Raw genomic sequence first — 18,197 nt, 5'->3', positions numbered from 1 at the left:
AATAATTAAGCATACAGGGCAGTTACCTTCTAAAAGTCACCTGCTACCCATCAAAGCACAATAACTGGGAGAAAACAACCAATCACATCAAAATGGTATGAGTTGCCTAAAACCATTACATTTCTGTTCTCTCATTAAAATATTAATAAAAAATTCAACCAATCTTTGTCATGCCTTCACAAAATGTTCCTCTTGTGTAAAACCCATCTATTTGCTTCTTCATAAATTTTATATGTTCCTCTGTTCTTTTTTCCTTTCCCCCTAGATATTCAATCTCATGTGAGTGACATTGCAGTCCATCCCACCACTACAACCTGGATTCATAAGGTGTGTTTGTGTGTTTTTTTTTTTTTTCTTTTTTTCTTTTTAAGTTTGCCAGTAGTGGTAATCTCTCCCTGGCATTCGGGTAAGTTATTATTTTACTGTCAGAAATATTCAAGTACATCTTGCTGCTTACTTTGCTTCTCTAATTTTTTTCCAATGTTACTGTTTTTTTTTTTTTGCAGTATTATTCAGACCACTGACTTTTGCAACAGCCATCATTATTTAAGTATTCTGGTTGTCCTGTTTGTTGTGTTATTCCAGCCATGGTATGACAGCTACAAATGAGAAACCCAAATAATGTCAATGTGACTCTTCCTTCACCTTGGCTGTTCCTAAAGAAATATCAGAGGATGAATGTGTGATTCTGCTTACAATGCAGGCAGGGTCAAAGCTTGAACCTGTGGGGGAGCTTTCTGCAAAACTAAAATGATGGCATGCTGTGTGTGCTAACTTGTCAAATAATTCTTCTAAACACAGAGGTAAATCTTATATGCTAAAGTTTATATTCTAAAGGAGCAGTACACCCTAAAATGGTGGTAGCCAGTTGTGCTGAGTTTCCTGCTAGCTGTATTCCATGGGGACTACAGTAGTAAAATATTTCTGCCATAGTTTTTGGTATTTTACATTTCTACCCTGGATTTTTGGGCATCCCCTTTACCCAGGGTTGTTTCCACTGCTGCTGCTACACATACTGTAAGTAACATGAACACATTAAAGCCTTGTACACACGCTTAGATTTTCAGAAGAACAAATGTCTGTTTATTTTGTGGCATGCTAGTTTCATTTCATAAGTGAAGAGGTTACTTGCACAATGGAATACGTCAGAAGTGACATAATATGTTGAATAGTTTTTGTATGTATTCTTTTAGTTTTCGAGCATGCGTAGTCTTGCTCTTCCCATTATTTTTTTTATTTATTTTTTTCTTACGAAAACTGTACCAATGAATCGAAAATCGGACGTGCAGTTCACAGCTGACGAAAATTTGAATCTGTACGTCTAGCTTTTGTCTGACGAAAAAGCTAAATTGGCTGTTGAAAGCACAGACCTAACGATGTCAAATCCGGCAGACAGCTCGTTGTACATATTTTTCCATTAGATTTTTGGTATCGTGTGTGTGTATATGGGCCTTGAGAATAAAAAGCATGCAGCTCTTGCCACTGAAGTTCCAGAAATGTAATAAACACTGAAACATGAGTTGTGGGTACAATAAGTCTACCACTAGATTGCTTTGTACATGTGTAGTCATCAGCTACTCAAACAGTGATGTCAATAGTTAAAGGGGATGTAAGCTCTCACATATACCCAATGAAGTGAACAGTCTCAGATGATACACAGGGATGAAACAAATCTCCCTACATAAGTTTTTCATTTGTATCTGCTGTCTTCACTTGGTATATATCCTTTAGAAAGTGCTCTTCTTGTTAAAGTTTTTCTCTTCCTGGTTAGCACTGGGAGTGGATTATTGGCATATAGCCAAGACAGCTGATTGGAGGAAAGGCACACACACCGCCCTTTCCTCATAGGTGAAGGAAAGAATGTGCACAGCTCTACTCTTAGAGGGCAAGCTGACTGCTTTTTTATTTATAGCAACCTTCCCCGACACACTTCTATCTCCCGTCTCGGAGAACGTGAGAGAAGTTATCAGGCTGATAATTCAGCTACGGAGCAAGAGACAGTTACGGGACTTGGGGCTTTGGAGAGAGTTAAGACAACAGATATATCGAAACAAGCAATGTGGATGAAGTGTTTCTAAACTAAAAAAAATGTCCTGATAATTGCTGTGTCTGTGCACTTTTGCGCTCTAAAATTTTTAATTCATTAATAAGTTACGATTGTAGCCTACAGTCACTAATAGTGTGGTGGCAATCCTCTGCAAGCTCATAGAGCCCCTTTTGCCACCACGCTGCACATGCTCCTCTTCTATGTAAATAAGCTATGTCTACACAGGGCATTCTGTGAAGAAAATCTGTTTACTACGACCCAAGTTGAGGGTTGAGCTAAACTCGAGCTGGTCACATGTGCTGTAACATCACCTCAGCTTTTTCGGGCTCTCTCCCCAGGCTGTGCAAAGTGCATAGTGTTTCTTACTGTAGGGGAGATGGACTCTGTGTCACATGACACTGATCTCCGCTCCGAGTACACAGAGCCGAGATCAGTGTCATTTTCACTCGTCAGAGCGGGGAGATGCTGTTTACACAAGCATCTCCCTCGCTCTATACCTCCGTGAGACGATCGCGGGGACCCATGGTCCGACTCGCAAGGATAGCGGCAGGGTCGCAAGCGCGCCGCCCACACGGACAAGCATTTAAAGGGGACGTAAAGGTACGTTGATATGCCTGTCCCAGTCTGCTGTTGTATATGTGCAGGAGGCGGACCTTAAGCGGTTTAATAGAAAGTTATGTGGAAGGGAAAAGTGTGGAAGAAAAAGGTGCACAAGCAGCAGGGATGACCGCAGCCTGGAGAGGATTGTCAGGAAAAGGCCATTCAAAAGTGTTGGGTATTTTCACAAGCAGTGGACTGAGGTTGGAGTCAGTGCATCAAGAGCCACCACACACAGACGGATCCTGGACATGGGCTTCAAATGCTGTATTCCTCTTGTCAAGCCACTGCTGTACAACAAACGTCAGAAGCGTCTTACCTGGGCTAAAGAAAAAACAGACCTGGTCTGTTGCTCAGTGGTCCAAAGTCCTCTTTTCTGATGAGAGCAAATTTTGCATCTCATTTGGAAACCAAGGAGGCAGAGTATGGAGGAAGAATGGAGAGGCACACACTGCAAGATGCTTGAAGTCCAGTGTTAAGTTTCCACAGTCTGTGTTGATTTGGGGAGACATGTCATCTGCTGGTGTTGGTCCACTGTGCTTCATTAGGTCCAGGGTCAATGCAGGCGTCTACCAGGAGATTTTGGAGCACTTCATGCTTCCTTCCGCAGGCAAGCTCTATGGGGATGCTGACTTCATTTTTCAGCAGGACTTGGCACCTGCCCACACTGCCAAAAGCACCAAAACCTGGTTCCATGACCGTGGGATTACTGTGCTTGATTGGCCAGCAAACTCTTCTGACCTGAACCCCATAGAGATTCTATGGGGCATTGCCAAGAGAAACATGAGACCAAACCATGCAGAAGAGCTGAATCTCACTATTGAAGCATCCTGGTCTTCTGATGGCTTCCATGCCACGCCATCTTGAGGCAGTAATTACTGCAAAAGGGGCCCAAAACAAGTACTGAGTACATATGCATACTTCTACTTTACAGAGGTCCGATATTATTCTATGTGCGGTCCTTGTTTTATTGATTGCATGTAATATTCTAATTTTCGGAGATTGTGGATTTGGGGTTTTCATGAGCTGTAAGCCATAATCGCCACAATTATTACAAATCACGGCTTGAACTATCTCATATATTGGTTTCACCTTTTAAGTTGCATTAGTGAAATAAATGAACTTTTGCACGATATTCAAATTTTGAATTTCACCTGTATACTCCATTCCCCACAGGGATAGAGAAGTTGGTGTTGGATCTGCGGTGGCTATAGATACAGGGATTTTAGTTTTATGCTTAGACTTCCACTTTAATTGTTTTGAGTTTACATGTACTGTATTTCAAACATTTTACTTTAAGGCCTTTTGCACATAGAGCACTAAAAACTCCAGTTTTAGAGGCATTTTGTGTTTTTCTTTTTTCTTCTGCTTCTAAATGCCTGTTAGCCTATGTGTTCTGTGCACACATAGGCATTTATAGTAATTTAGTTGCAGAAGTGTTTGAAGGCAGAAGGGGGGGGGGGACAAATTTATGGATAGGCACATTTTGCCTACAAAAGGAAAAAACACCAGATCAGCCTAAACCTGTCTAAAATGTGCTTTATTCCTTCCTAATGACCAGAATACATTTAAGATTTTGAAGTGAATTGAATGTAGAATTGTATGACTGACGCTCCTAAACACATTTGAAAAACATGGCTTTAGGCACATTTTTGAAGCTTGCATTGTACAGAGGGGGGAAAAAATTCTGTGTGCATGGGGCCTTAAGATAGCGATACTAAAAAAACTTCAGGTAATACAATGTCCAGCCTCCTTAAAGTGCTAGTTGCATGATTGACATTGTCTAGGTAATGAGGAGAAAGTAAATGTATGACTTTAGAAACCATATTTGTAACTCTTCATTTAAGTTATTTAAAAGGTAATGGTCTTTCAGGATCGGCATGTGGGATGCCCCAGATATGCAAGACAAATTGAATTCAGTTTCTGTTTCCAACATACAACCCCAATTCCAAAAAAGTTGGGACACTGTAAAATTTACATGAAGCAGAATGCAATCATTTTGCAAATCTCATTAACCCATGTTTTTATTCACGATAGAAAATAGAAAACATATCAAATGTTTTTAAACTGAGAAAGTAAAATTTTTTAAGAAAAATGCCACCCTGGGACTAATGGCCAAACGCCACCTTCAGACCAGTGCGAAACTGAAGTGTAACAGATGAGGACCCACACACACCCACCCTGGTGGGCGACACCCCATGTGCCCGTTCCACCACATAGGCGGGAGGCATTTCACATATAGACAGGAGTTGCGTGAAGAACTTATCAGCGAACACAGCTGGGTGGGGATCCTCTGTCCCTTCAAGCATGCTGACTTCTCTGTTTTTTCGTTGTCTGTTCTCCATGTCATCCACCGCGTTCTGTAAAGCAGTAACTATGGCCAGAAGATCAGAGAGCTGTGCTGTGTGGGAACCAGAGGTATTCTTCACTGCCCCCAGTCAGTACTCGGCCTCAGAAAAGGCCCCAAATATCATGTCTGATGAGTGTATACTCAGTGGTTAGGTGGCCTATACGCAACATCAATGCAGCCTTACTGCCTCTGATGCCATACAATAGGGGTTTCATGATTGTTTCAGAAGAAGAGGGTATTATCTGTTAAGTATCGGGCTGTGTGCCCATGCTGGAAGTGTAAGCAGGTGCTGGGAGTACTGGTAGTAGAGGACAAGATGGCTGGGGTAGGACACATGAACCTGGCTTCTTGCTGGTCTCTGAGGCCGCAGGTCTTTAGCTGGTTGTCTAAATGACATGGTCCTTGCCCAGTCTGTTCCCCCAGGCAGACTCTCACCCACCACAGACCAGCAGGTGCTGCAGGATACAATATAGTCAGGATGATGGAGGAGCTAGTAAGGCACACTCGGCTAGGTCTGTGAACGCCTTCTGGGCTTTTGGCATTGGGCAATGGTTTCCCAGATTTGCAAGGTTGCCAACTGGTCTTGTATGCACATGTTCCTTAAGTTTTTGATGTTCACCTCATCTGATGCCAGCAGCTTCCCTTTGTTTACTCTGTTTTGTTATGCAGGCATGTTTGGCATTTTTTTTTTATTTTGCTTGTTGTCCACCCCTAAGCTTTTCTAAGCTTTTCTATGTTGAGATGTTTCCCCTAATAAACTACAGAAAACAGGAGACCTTAATTGTATACTGCAGGAAACAGAGCTTGTATTTATAGACCATAGAGTATATCAGCTACTTTACATTATGGGACACTAGCGAAAAAGTTTTCTAGAGCTTGCAAAAATTCATTATTCCTTCTGTGAGTACCCGATGCAATGGTGGATCAAAAGAGCATGATCGCTAGGGCAAAAGGATCAAATAGCATGTTTCCTTGCCCTTTGTCCAGGGCAATGTTCTATTTTGACACGCTACCCATTATCTGACTCTGGCTTCCTCTCAGGCATGCACTATTCGGCTTGTGACCTAAACAGATCTGTCTGCGACTGTGTTTGAATTCTTTGGCATTCTAGACCCTTTGGTTTCCAGAGGCCAGAATTGCTACATGTCCTGTATTCCCACTGATCCTTTTCCGGATTCAGAATCGGAACCTCTTTTTTGTTCGAGGTTCTTTATTGGGTAAATCAGGGCTCAAAATGTAAAGTCCTGAGCTACTAGCCATGCTTCAAGGGCTACTTGCCACCAGTTGCCCCACCCAAAACCACCCCTAAACACGCCCTCATAAATTATATCATGAAATTACACTTAAATGTTTTATGCAGAATTAAGTTATAAAAATAAATATTAACAACTTTATCCGTGCCTGCCAATGCAGGCTGCTTGTGCCCACCAATGCAGGCTGTGTCCACCATTCAGCCTACTTGTGCAGGGGATGAGAGGAACAGGAGAACTGCCCTGATGGTCAGAGCGCAATGCAGAGAACACAACAATAACGGCTTTCTTTTCAATTGCTGTGTTCTCAACGTCATATACAGCCCAGCCCCCTGGCCCGGAGGAACTTTGACAGCTTGTCCTTCCCGGGATTGGATAGGTGATCTGTCTAGCAAAGTCCTGGGACCAGGGGGCGGGGCTGTATCTGACAGCGAGTGGTGGGCAACACCGCAATTGAAATGAAAGCTGGTATCTGTGTTCCCTGCGTTGCACTCTGTACATCCGGGGGGGCTCGCTCTCTCCCACTCCGCGATCACTGGGGCAGGGACTCTCCCATTCAACCCAAGCTGCTGGCGGTGCTAGCCCCCCTGCAGCCATAGCTCGGCAACCCTCAAAATCCACTCGCAAAATGTGAGCAGGCGAGCGGAATTTGAGGACTGAGGTAAACTATTGAAGACCCAGATTTTTTAGCAGAGGCTGCAGAGCATTTTACTCTTTTACTTTTTTTTTTTTCCTTTTTTTGCATTTTTAAGCTGTGGTGTGCACTTTACTTGGCAGTACCTGATCCTTCACAGCCTAAACCAGCCCTAAGGACACAAAAAAAAATAAAAAAAATAAAAATAAAAACTGGCTAAGTCTAGAAAGACTTTTATGCACTTTCAGGACCAGCCCAACCCAGGAAAGATATTTACTCCTCCTAAGCTTTTTGCTGAAATGTATCCCATAAAAAGGAATTTAAAAAAAGAAATGGTCTGTTCAATAGTGGATCCTACCATTTCAGTTCTTAATAAACAACTTGCAGTTCCTATTCAGTTCCACTGGGTGTGCTCTCATCCAAGATCAGACTTGTACCAATCCTCCTGCTTCTCCTCCAGCTCTTGTGCAACTGAGAACAGAGGGAATGCAATCACTTATCAAACATGGGGGTAGGAAAAGCTTTTTATAATGTTTATTTTATCTTATGTCTATACATACGCGCACACATGTTTTGCCTTTCATTTCTATTTTAAACTGGGTTGTTTTACAACGTTAAGAATCGCTTTAATGATTCTGTTGATGGTCAAATGGAAGCCCTCTTAAATGCCTTCTATGACCTTGCAGGTACTGCAGCTGTTGTCTATTTACCAGACTATTGCTTATTTTATGCCATATCTAAATGGAAAAACATGAACCTGTTTTTGGGGACCCTGCCCTCTTGGAACAATTACTGCTGATACCCTCAGTATTGTTTTGTGTTGAGGCTCTATAGAATATCATTTACCAAGCCTCTAGAATGTCACTTATCTCTGGGCACATGTGCAGGATTCTGTTGCTGAAAGCTTGGTCTGCCAAACCTGCTTGTAAATAGTATCCTAAAAGAATGCCTTTTTACAGTGAGTGTCTGATTTGAAGAGTCCCTTGATACTTGTATCAAGAAAATCTCAGGGGGAAAGGGTACACTTGCCCCACAAGTCTGAAGGCTGGTACACACAAACTGAATGACTGACCCAATTCTCCAGCCACACATTGGAGGTGGATGGGGGAAATCCTCTCTACTAAGCTTATTCTGACAGGAGGGTGACTTGCCTGCTGTCAGAATACACTGATTAGCCCTGCCGGCAGCACTGATCGAGTGACAAAAATCCAACAGGGCGGTTGTACCGAACTTGAACGGTAGATCCAACCACCCTGTCCTTGCATGGATCAAAATTTGGCCATTCCCTGCTGAACTGGACAAATTTTTAATCCATGTATCGATGGCTTAACTCTTACTCCTACGGCTACTACTTCTACAAAATAAATATTTTCACTCTCCCAAGGAATTCTTACCACTTGCCGACGTCATTATACTGCGGTAGGTTGGCACGATCCCACGAACCATCGGAGCTGTACATCTCTCCCTTTTTAAACGAGATAGCGGGCGCGCGTGCGCCCGCTGCACTGCGGAGGTTCTGATGCTTGTGACCGGCGGTCGTGATGACCGCTGGCCAAGAGTGATCGCGGGAATGAGAGGCAGAACAGGAAGTGTGTGTGTGTGTGTGTGTGTGTGTGTGTGTGTGTGTGTGTGTGTGTGTATACACTGTGTCAAGTGTCTGCCATAATGTCGCAGTACCTAAAAAAAAAAATCTATCCCGTTTTGTAGACACTAACTCTTGCGCAAACCAATCAATATACACTTATTGGGGGGGGTGTTTTTTTTATTTTTTTTTATTTTTTTTTATTACCAAAAATATGTATAAGAATACATATTGGCCTAAACTGAGGAAAAAATTGGCTTAAAAAAAATATGATAAAATGCTACCAAAAGAAAGCTCTATTTGTGGGGGGGAAAAGGGACAACGTCGCGCAACCGTCAGTTAAAGTGACGCAGTGCTTTATCGTAAAAAAATGTCCCTATCTTTGAGCAGCCAAATCTTCAGGGGCTGAAGTGGTTAATCTTCTGAAAGGATTATCACCTCCTTCTGTCTGACGCCATAGACTTCGAAATCTGCCAAGCCTGCCCAGAAGCCCTTCTCAGAAGGAAAAGGCCTCCCCAGTCCTTGGAGTGGGGGGGGGGGGGGGGTTTATCTTTTAGTGTTGGCATTTGTCTGGATCCAGGCCATCTATGATCTCTGGGTCCAAGCTGTCATTTTTAAAGGGGTACAAGTTAAACTTTTATCTTTGCCTCCTCTTCTCTTTTCAGATTTAATGACTGCCTTAAAGCGGAGGTTCACCCATAGCGAACACATTTTCCCCTTCGCTTCATTCTCGTTTTGTCTAGGGGAATCGGCTATTTGTTTTAAAATATGATCCGTACCTACCCGTTTACGAGATGTATCTTCTCCGCCGCTTCCGGGTATAAGCTGCGGGACTGGGCGTTCCCTCATGATTGACATTCTTCCGAGAGGCTTCCGACGGTCGCATCCATCGCGTCACGATTTTCCGAAAGAAGCCGAACGTCGGTGCGCAGGCGCAGTATAGAGCCGCACCGACTTTCGGCTACGAGTGACGCGATGGATGCGACCGTCGGAAGCCTCTCGGAAGACTGTCAATCAAGAAGGAACTCCCGCTCCCGAAGACCCATACCCGGAAGCGACGGAGAGGATGCATCTCGAAAACGGGTGAGTACGGATCATATTTTAAAACAAATAGCCGATTCCCCTAGACAAAACGAGAATGAAGCTAAGGGGAAAATAGAAAAAAAAAACAAATTGGGTGAACTCCCGCTTTAAATCAACTTCAGGCACAGTTTTTTTTTTCACACTGTTTAACCACTTAAGGACCGGGCCAATATGCTGCTAAATGACCCAAGGGGTTTTTACAATTAGGCACTGCGTCGCTTTAACAGACAATTGCGCTGTCGTGCGACGTGGCTCCCAAACAAAATTAGCGTCCTTTTTTTCCCCACAAATAGAGCTTTCCTTTGGGTGGTATTTGATCACCTCTGCGGTTTTTTATTTTTTGCGCTATAAACAAAAATAGAGCGACAATTTTGAAAAAAATGCAATATTTTTTTACTTTTTGCTATAATAAATATCCCCCAAAAACATATATAAACATTTTATTTTTCCCCTCAGTTTGGGCCGATACGTATTCTTCTACCTATTTTTGGGTCGGGGGTCCCGATCGGACCCCCGACCCACGTCTAGGCTGGCACGTACAGGTACGTTGATGTGCCTGTCCTTGCCATTCTGCCGACGTAAATGTACATGCGGCGGTCGAAGTGGTTAACCACTTAAGCCCCGGACCATTTGGCTGGCCAAAGACCAGGTCACTTTTTGCGATTCTGTAAAGTGTGTGGTCGTGCGATGTGGCTCCCAAACAAAATGTACGTCCTTACCCCCCCCCCCCCCCCCCCCCTACAAATAGAGCTTTCTTTGTTATTTGATCAGCTCTGCGGTTTTTATTTTTTGAGCTATAAACAAAATAGTGCGACAATTGTGGAAAAAATTCAATATCCACAAATATATATATATATATATATATATATATATATATATATATATATATATATATATATATATATATATATATATATATATATATATATATATATATATATATATATATATATATATATATATATATATATACGCACACATATAATTATAATATATTATAATTTTTTTTTTTTTTTACTAGTAATGGTAGCAGTTTTTGTTGTGACTGCGACATTATGACGGACACTTTTGGGACCATTGTCATTTTTACACCGATCGGTGCTATAAAAATGCACGGATTACTGTAAAAAGTACACTGGCAGTGAAGGGGTTAACCTGTGGGGTTGCTGAAGGGGTTAAGTGTGGGGTTAGTTAGGGGGCGTGGCTACGAGTGACACGTTACTGGTCGCTGCTCCTGATGAGAGGTTAGGAAAAATAAATGGGGAGATGTTGTGTTTACACTGACATTATTGCGAGCGCACTGCCGCCAGCGCGTGCGACCACACGGTGGCAAATTTAAGGGGACATACCTGTTGGCCCATATGCCATTCTGTCGGGGTAAATCTGCGTGTGGCGGTCTTTAACTGCAGTTAAAGCGGTTGTAAACCGCATAAACATTTTTTTTCAAACCTGCAAGGCAAAAGGCATAATCAGCTAGTATGCACCGCATACTGGCTGATTATGAAATGCTTACCTCGGAACGAGGTGAAGAACACTTACCTGGTCCACGCCGAGCGAGATGTCATCTTGACTCGGCGTGTCTTCCGGGTATCGCCGCTCCAGCGCTGTGATTGGCTGGAGCGGCGATGACGTCACTCCCGAGATTTAAATTCGGCAAGGTCCGGCGGCTGCCGGTCCTTTCGCCGTGGATTCCCCCTGCTCATGCGCCGCTGCAATCAGCGGCGCATTGCGAGTGGAATATTTCCTAAACCGTACAGGTTTAGGAGATAGTCTTTATACCTACAGGTAAGCCTTATTATAGGCTTACCTGTAGGTAAAAGTGAAAAAAGTGGGTTTACAACCACTTTAACTTAAAAGAAAAAAAAAAGGCTTTATGGACTCGTTTACACTTGCTTTAAATGTGCCATTTTAAAGCCTTTGGGATGCCAATTGAAACACTTGCTACTAATGAGCTGGGGTTCTACTGAGCACCTTTAAAAACAAATAGAAAATTAACACGCACAACAGCTGGCCAACTTCAATAAAGACTTAAACATTTTCTTTACTGATGCATCAAAACATATCAAAAAAGCATGTTGAAGAGGTAGACGCTCTATTGTGTGTTTAAAGTTGAAGCAAGTGCCAGTGAGCCCTAAAGCACCTCTGCCCCCCCCCCCCCCGTGCTTGCGCACAATTGCAAACACGAGTGTAGGTCCTGCACACATATGTAAATGTTAATTGAACTCCACATGTGCTTGCCTTGAGAGCAATAATTCTAGTGCCAGAGTTCACATTCAACTCCAAACTGCTAACCTGTAAAGGCCTTTAAAGCTTTGCCGTGGATAATTTAAGGTAACGAAGTTTGTTGCCATTTTGCAGGACTGTGCCATTTTTTAATCTTGACATGTTTGGTATCTATTTATTTCAATACATCAGCTTTTATTCATGATCCAAAATTGGCTTTTAGATTGTGTTTGTGTGCCCTAAAATTAATTTAAGTGCATCTTTTCCTGAATTTTTTTTTTTTTTTTTATACATTTTTGACATAAAATATTTGCAACGGCCACCATTTTTATTCTCCAGGGCCTTTGCTTTCAGAAAATAGGTTTGGGGGTTTTAAGTCATCGTCTAGCAAAAATGAAGATTTTTTTTTTTTTAGCATGTGTGTGAGATATGTCAAAATTGCCCTGGATGGCAGTGGTTAAAAAATTTAAGGAAACCTATTTTAAGGCAAGTTCAAATAGTTTTTTTTCTATTAACAAGTGAAATTCCTGTAACTTGCTGCAGTAACTAATCAATATCTATCTAAAGCTTGGCATTTCATTACTATAGAGCTTTTTGTTTTAAAGCCATTGCTTGGCGTTTTCTTTACATCTTGCCTACCTAAATGAATGTTTCACCAATCATATCCATGTTCTCAATGGCTTGCGTGGATCAGAAGGTACCAGTTTTGCAGAGGTTGATTCAGTGAGGTAATTTTTTAAAAAGCTGAAGCAGGCAAGAAGTATGATGATCCCCTATTATCATGAAATCAAAAGGAAAAATATTGTCGTGTTGAAGTACTTTTTTCCTCTTGCCTTTTTTTTGTTTCTTTAAATTCATTGGATGTTAGTGAAAGAGATGGGTTGAATGTTTCCCTTCTGCATGTTCAATTCCTCCTCCTCTGTTTCCAACTATGTTAGTGCTTGGGTGGGGTCTGGTTCATTAAGTTTCCCATTCAATCTCCAGTGGCTTTTCTTTTGCTATTCCACTTGTATGAGAGCGGTGTTCAGCTGCCTGCTGCCTTTACTCCAGAGTCAGACTTGTCTGCATGCTGGGAGCTGCAATCTGTTCGGATAGCCTGATGTGCTAGGTAAATATTTCTTCATTTCCATTTAGTACTCGGCAGTATGTCATAGTTCACTGAAAGTTCTTTAAAGTTGCAATGTCTTTTAAGCCTAGACTTTTGCTATATTTGAATGCCTGATTTTACAAAATGAATTTTTGGAAAAGTTTGCTCTTCGATGTTTGCAGTTCTAGTGATTTAGAAGTTTTGCTTGTTGTATAGATAAAGGTAGTGAGTCATAAGTAAAGTGTAATCTAGATGTGGTTCAATACGGGTGGCATATTATATTTATATACAGCAGTATTCACATATGTATCCTTTTTTCTTTATCGTACATCACGGGACACAGAGCGGCATTCATTACTATATGGGTTATATGGAGTACCTTCAGGTGTAGACACTGGCAATCTCAAACAGGAAATGCCCCTCCCTATATAACCCCCTCCCATAGGAGGAGTACCTCAGTTTTTCCGCCAGTGTCTTAGGTGTTAGTCATGGTTTAGCTTGCCTCCACATCCTTGGGATTAGGTGAGCTAACCGGTTCTGTCCAAAAAAGCCTCAGCGCTAAAGTGGTCAGTAACCGGACCCCAAACCCTTGGGGTATAGCCCATAATGCTTTTCTTTTTAGAGAGCTGGACCCTGGGCCCAGAACTTAGAAACCTTTGGGTGCCTAATGTTTCTGTTGCCAGAGTGCTATATGGGCCCAGGACAGTGGATCCTTCATAGGAACCCAGGGCCTGAAGGTCTAGACATCCCCACCGAGATGGGGGAAGATTGGGCCTCTTGCTTGGCAAAGTCCTGCGGCATGGAGCAGGTAAGTGAGGGGAAAACTTGCGGAACTTGGTTCTTAGCAGGTTTTTTCTGGGGGGTCACAGGGGACATGCCTAAAGTTATGCACTGCATCTGGCAAACTAGTCACATATCATAAAGATAGGATGGCTCTATATGTATTATTCCCCATAAGATGTGACCTCCCTTGTAGTGTTGGAAAAGCATTGAGTGGGGCCTGTGATATAAAAGTATATGTGTGTGTCAGAGAGCTGTGCTTACCTGCAAGCCTCCAGGCGATGCTCCATTCAGTCTTCCTCCTCACGGCCTGCAAAGCAGGCAAAACGCCCACCTCCTCATGGTTCCAGGCTGCAGGCTGCAGTTTGCTGGAGCAGAGAGGTCCCTTCCTCCCAACCCCACCCCCCCCCTGTCGGGAGGGGCATTTCCTGTTTGAGATTGCTGGGGGGGAAGGGCGGGTCAGTGGCTTAAGGAAGGGGCGGCCCTTCCTTGTTTGTTCCATATAGCTCATTCAATACTTTGGAACTGAGGAGGAAAGACCAGAACGGCAAGCACGGGGCGCCGAGGACACACAGTGGCCAGAAAGAATATTGCAGTCTTCAGAAAGACTGTTTTCAAGCCTAGGAATAGGCTGTTTCTTTTCCATCTCATAGTTTTTCTTGCAATACTACTCAGGGGGACAGAATGTTTTTTCTTTCCTAGATTTGAAAAAAAAAAAAAAAAAAAAAAGTGTCATCTAGGGGAGAGGAAGCATTTTTTATCCCCCAAACAGGTGTTTGGGCATTTAACTATTTATAAGTCCCAGGTACCAATAAGTAGCAGGTGTACCTCGGTATTGTACCATGGCATCAAAAAACAAGGGTACAAGAGGTGGGGATTCCCCCAGAGAGTCTGAGGTCTCGGACAATGCTATGCCGCTGCTTTCCCCACAGGGAGCCTTGGGGCCATCGGGATCTGGGGCTGGAGCTGACGCGGGTCAGTCCAACCCTAAGATGGTCACGAGGAGGTATTACTCACCTCTTTAAAAGAGATGCAGAAAAGCATGGGTAAAATGATAGCCGCAGCTATGCGGGGCAGTAAGCGGAATAGATCTCCGTCGCCCGAGCGCGGACCCTCAGAAGAGGAGGTCCTTTCCTCAGGGGAATTGGACGACCTCTTGGACAAGGACCAAGTAGGTTCAGGGATCGAAGATCCGGATACAGAGGAGTCTGGGGCAGTCTCCCTGAGGGAGAGCTGGTGGATTCAAGGATTGTCGGACTTGGTCCATAGGGCATTCAACTTGCCAGTACCAGATCTCCAGGTATCGACGGTTTCAGCTTTGGGCTCACTGAGGGCGCCTCAAAGCAATGCTGTGTTTCCGATCCATCCTCTATTAGAGGGAGTTTTGTTCCAAGATTGGAACAAGCCAGATAAGATCTTCTTACCACCTGAGAAGTTCTCTGTCCTATATCCTATGGAAGAAAAATTTTCCAAAAGATGGGCTACTCCTGCAGTGGACGCAGCCATCTCATGTGTTAACAAATCGTTAACATGCCCTGTAGAAAACATACAGGTGTTCAAGGATCCAGTTGATAAGCGCTTGGAAGCACTACTTAAGAACTCCTTCACTACTGCAGGGGCAGTAGTACAGCCAGCTGTGGCTGCGATTGGGGTCGCTCAAGCATTATCGGATCAATTTAAGCAGATGCTTAAACTTATTCCTGCCCAGCAGGCAGAAGAATTTTCGGATGTCCCTAAGGCCATATGTTTTACGGTAGACGCAATCAAGGATTCTATCCAGCAAGCGTCACGTTTATCGTTATCCCTTATCCATATGAGAAGACTCTTATGGTTAAAAAGCTGGGAGGCTGAGCCCCCATGCAAGAAGCTCCTGGTAGGGTTCCCCTTCCATGGAGGACGACTCTTCGGAGAAGACCTAGATAAATACATTCAGACCATTTCAAACGGCAAGAGTACTCTCTTGCCAACTAAGAAGAAGGTTCAGGGGCCTGCGTTTAAACGACAGTATTCCCCTGGGCAGGGGCCCTCTAATGCCAAGCAGTATCGACGGCCTCCTGCAAAAGCAAACTTCGGCTTCAACAGCAAATCACAAGGACAGGCTGTTAGAGGCAAAAGGCAGTGGTTTCGCAAACCAGCAAAACCAGCCCCCAAGCCAACCTTATGAAGGGGCGCCCCCACCCACGAAGGTGGGGGGAAGGCTGCGACTCTTTTCAGAGATTTGGGAAGCCAGCATTCCCGACGAGTGGGTACGGTCTTCCGTGGCCACAGGCTACAAATTAGATTTCCTAAGGTTTCCTCCTCCTCATTTCCAGGAGTCGAGGATTCCAAACGATCCGCCTCGGATTCCGGCCAGTCCTGAAACAGGGGCTGGGTTTCTACTCCAACCTATTCATCATCCCCAATGGAGATGTCAGGCCAATTTTGGACCTAAAGATGGTAAATGCATATCTAAAGATCCGCTCATTTCGGATGGAATCCGTGCGGTCAGCAGCTGCCACACTCCAGAAGGACGACTTCATGGCGTCCATAGACATAAAGGATGCCTACCTTCATGTTCCAATTTATCAGCCACATCAAAGATATCTACGCTTCATGGTGGCTTCGCGTCACTTCCAATTCGTGGCGCTTCCCTTCGGGTTGGCTACGGCCCCCCGGGTGTTCACGAAGGTCCTAGCTCCGATCCTAGCCAAGCTAAGGATCCAAGGGGTCACGATCCTAGCATACCTGGACGACCTCCTAGTCATAGACCACTCGTCTCCCGGCTTGGAGCGAGCAGTGGCCCTCACGGTCCAATACCTCGAGAGGTTCGGCTGGGTCCTAAATCGAGAAAAGTCAGCTTTCCAGCCCACAAGGCAGTTGGAATATCTCGGCATGAGATTAGACACAGAACAACAAGGAGTGTTCCTACCTCTGAGGAAGGTAAAAGCCATCAAGGAATTAATCCTACTGGTTCTAAGCAAGAAAGAACCGACTATTCGCCTATGTATGAGGTTACTAGGCAAGATGGTGGCCACGTTCGAGGCGGTACCATACGCCCAGAGCCACACTCGCATCCTACAGGCAGCCATCCTGTCAGCATGGAGCAGAAGGCCACAGGCCTTGGATATCCCGTTGCCGCTCTTATCAAGAGTCCGACAAAGTCTGTGTTGGTGGTTAGACCCTCAGAATCTACTGAAGGGGAAGTCTTTCAGCCCAGTGGCTTGGAAGATAGTGACCACAGACGCCAGCCTGACGGGCTGGGGAGCAATTTTGGATGGTTGCACTCGCCAAGGTACTTGGGCAAAGCCAGAGAAGCAGTTGCCCATCAACATCTTGGAGCTCAGAGCTGCTCGACTAGCCCTCAGGGCTTGGACGTCAAAATTGCAGGGGTTCCCGGTGAGAATTCAATCAGACAATGCCACGGCCGTGGCATACATAAATCACCAAGGGGGAACCAGGAGTCAAGCCGCTCAGAGAGAGGTGAGCTTGATTCTCCTATGGGCAGAGGCGCATGTGCCCTGCATATCGGCAATATTCATTCCAGGAGTGGACAACTTTCAGGCGGACTTCTTAAGCCGCCAGACTCTATGGCCGGGGGAATGGTCTCTGCATCCACAAGTCTTTCAAGCACTCTGCCAAAGATGGGGAGTGCCGGACGTGGATATCATGGCATCGAGACTCAACAAGAAACTAGACAGGTTCATATCCCGCTCAAGGGATCCGATGGCCTGCGGAACCGATGCGTTGGTTTGCCCTTGGCATCAGTTCAAACTTCTTTATGCGTTTCCCCCGCTCCAGTTACTACCCCGCCTGCTGCGCAGGATCCGGGTGGAACACATACCAGTCATCCTGGTAGCTCCAGCATGGCCCAGAAGGGCATGGTACTCACTCATCCTAAAGATGGTAGTGGGAGACCCTTGGACTCTTCCTCTACGGCCAGACCTGCTATCGCAAGGTCCGATCCTCCACCCTGCCTTACGGCATCTAAATTTGACGGCCTGGAAGCTGAATCCCTGATTCTCAGGGGTAGAGGTCTGTCTCAGAAAGTAGTCTCTACCCTAATCAGAGCCAGGAAACCGGTCTCTAGGGTGATTTATTACAGGGTCTGGAAGGCCTATGTAGGCTGGTGTGAGTCCAAGCGATGGCTTTTCTCGCAAATTTACCATCGATAGAGTATTAAGTTTTCTCCAGCTAGGAGTGGATAAAGGATTGGCATTAAGCACAATCAAAGGACAGATTTCTGCTCTGTCAGTGTGGTTTCAGCGGCCGCTGGCCACCCACTCGCTGGTTAAGACCTTCCTTCAAGGGGTCTTACGTATTAGACCTCCAGTTAAATCCCCGCTTTGTCCGTGGGATTTAAATCTTGTTCGGTCAAGTTTACAGAAACAACCGTTTGAGCCGTTGGCTGAAATTCCTTTGGTTCTACTGACAAGGAAGTTAGTATTTTTGGTTGCCATAGTTTCCGCAAGAAGAGTTTCGGAGCTAGCGGCCTTATCCTGTAAGGAACCATATCTTGTTTTTCATAAGGACAGGGTCGTTCTCCGCCCTCATCCTTCCTTCCTACCGAAGGTCATATCCAGTTTTC

General features: G+C 44.4%; 1 protein-coding gene across 14 annotated transcripts in view; it reads left to right on the top strand.

The window, feature by feature from the left end:
- Nucleotides 1-18,197, top strand: part of EPB41L2 (erythrocyte membrane protein band 4.1 like 2) — a 300,865-nt gene that overhangs the window by 55,359 nt on the left and 227,309 nt on the right. For 13 of the 14 annotated variants that reach the window (XM_040350428.1, XM_040350424.1, XM_040350423.1 and 10 more), the window contains exon 2: nucleotides 266-327. The gene's annotated coding sequence lies outside the window, so the exon portion shown is untranslated. Of the gene's footprint in view, nucleotides 1-265; nucleotides 328-12,748; nucleotides 12,875-18,197 lie in introns of those variants that run through there. The other variant, XM_040350417.1, reaches the window with a different exon arrangement.

Source organism: Rana temporaria, chromosome 4 (assembly GCF_905171775.1).
Source record: "Rana temporaria chromosome 4, aRanTem1.1, whole genome shotgun sequence".
NCBI lineage: Eukaryota > Metazoa > Chordata > Amphibia > Anura > Ranidae > Rana > Rana temporaria.
Note: the sequence above shows the minus strand (reverse complement) of the source record. Positions and strands in the feature narration are given on the sequence as shown.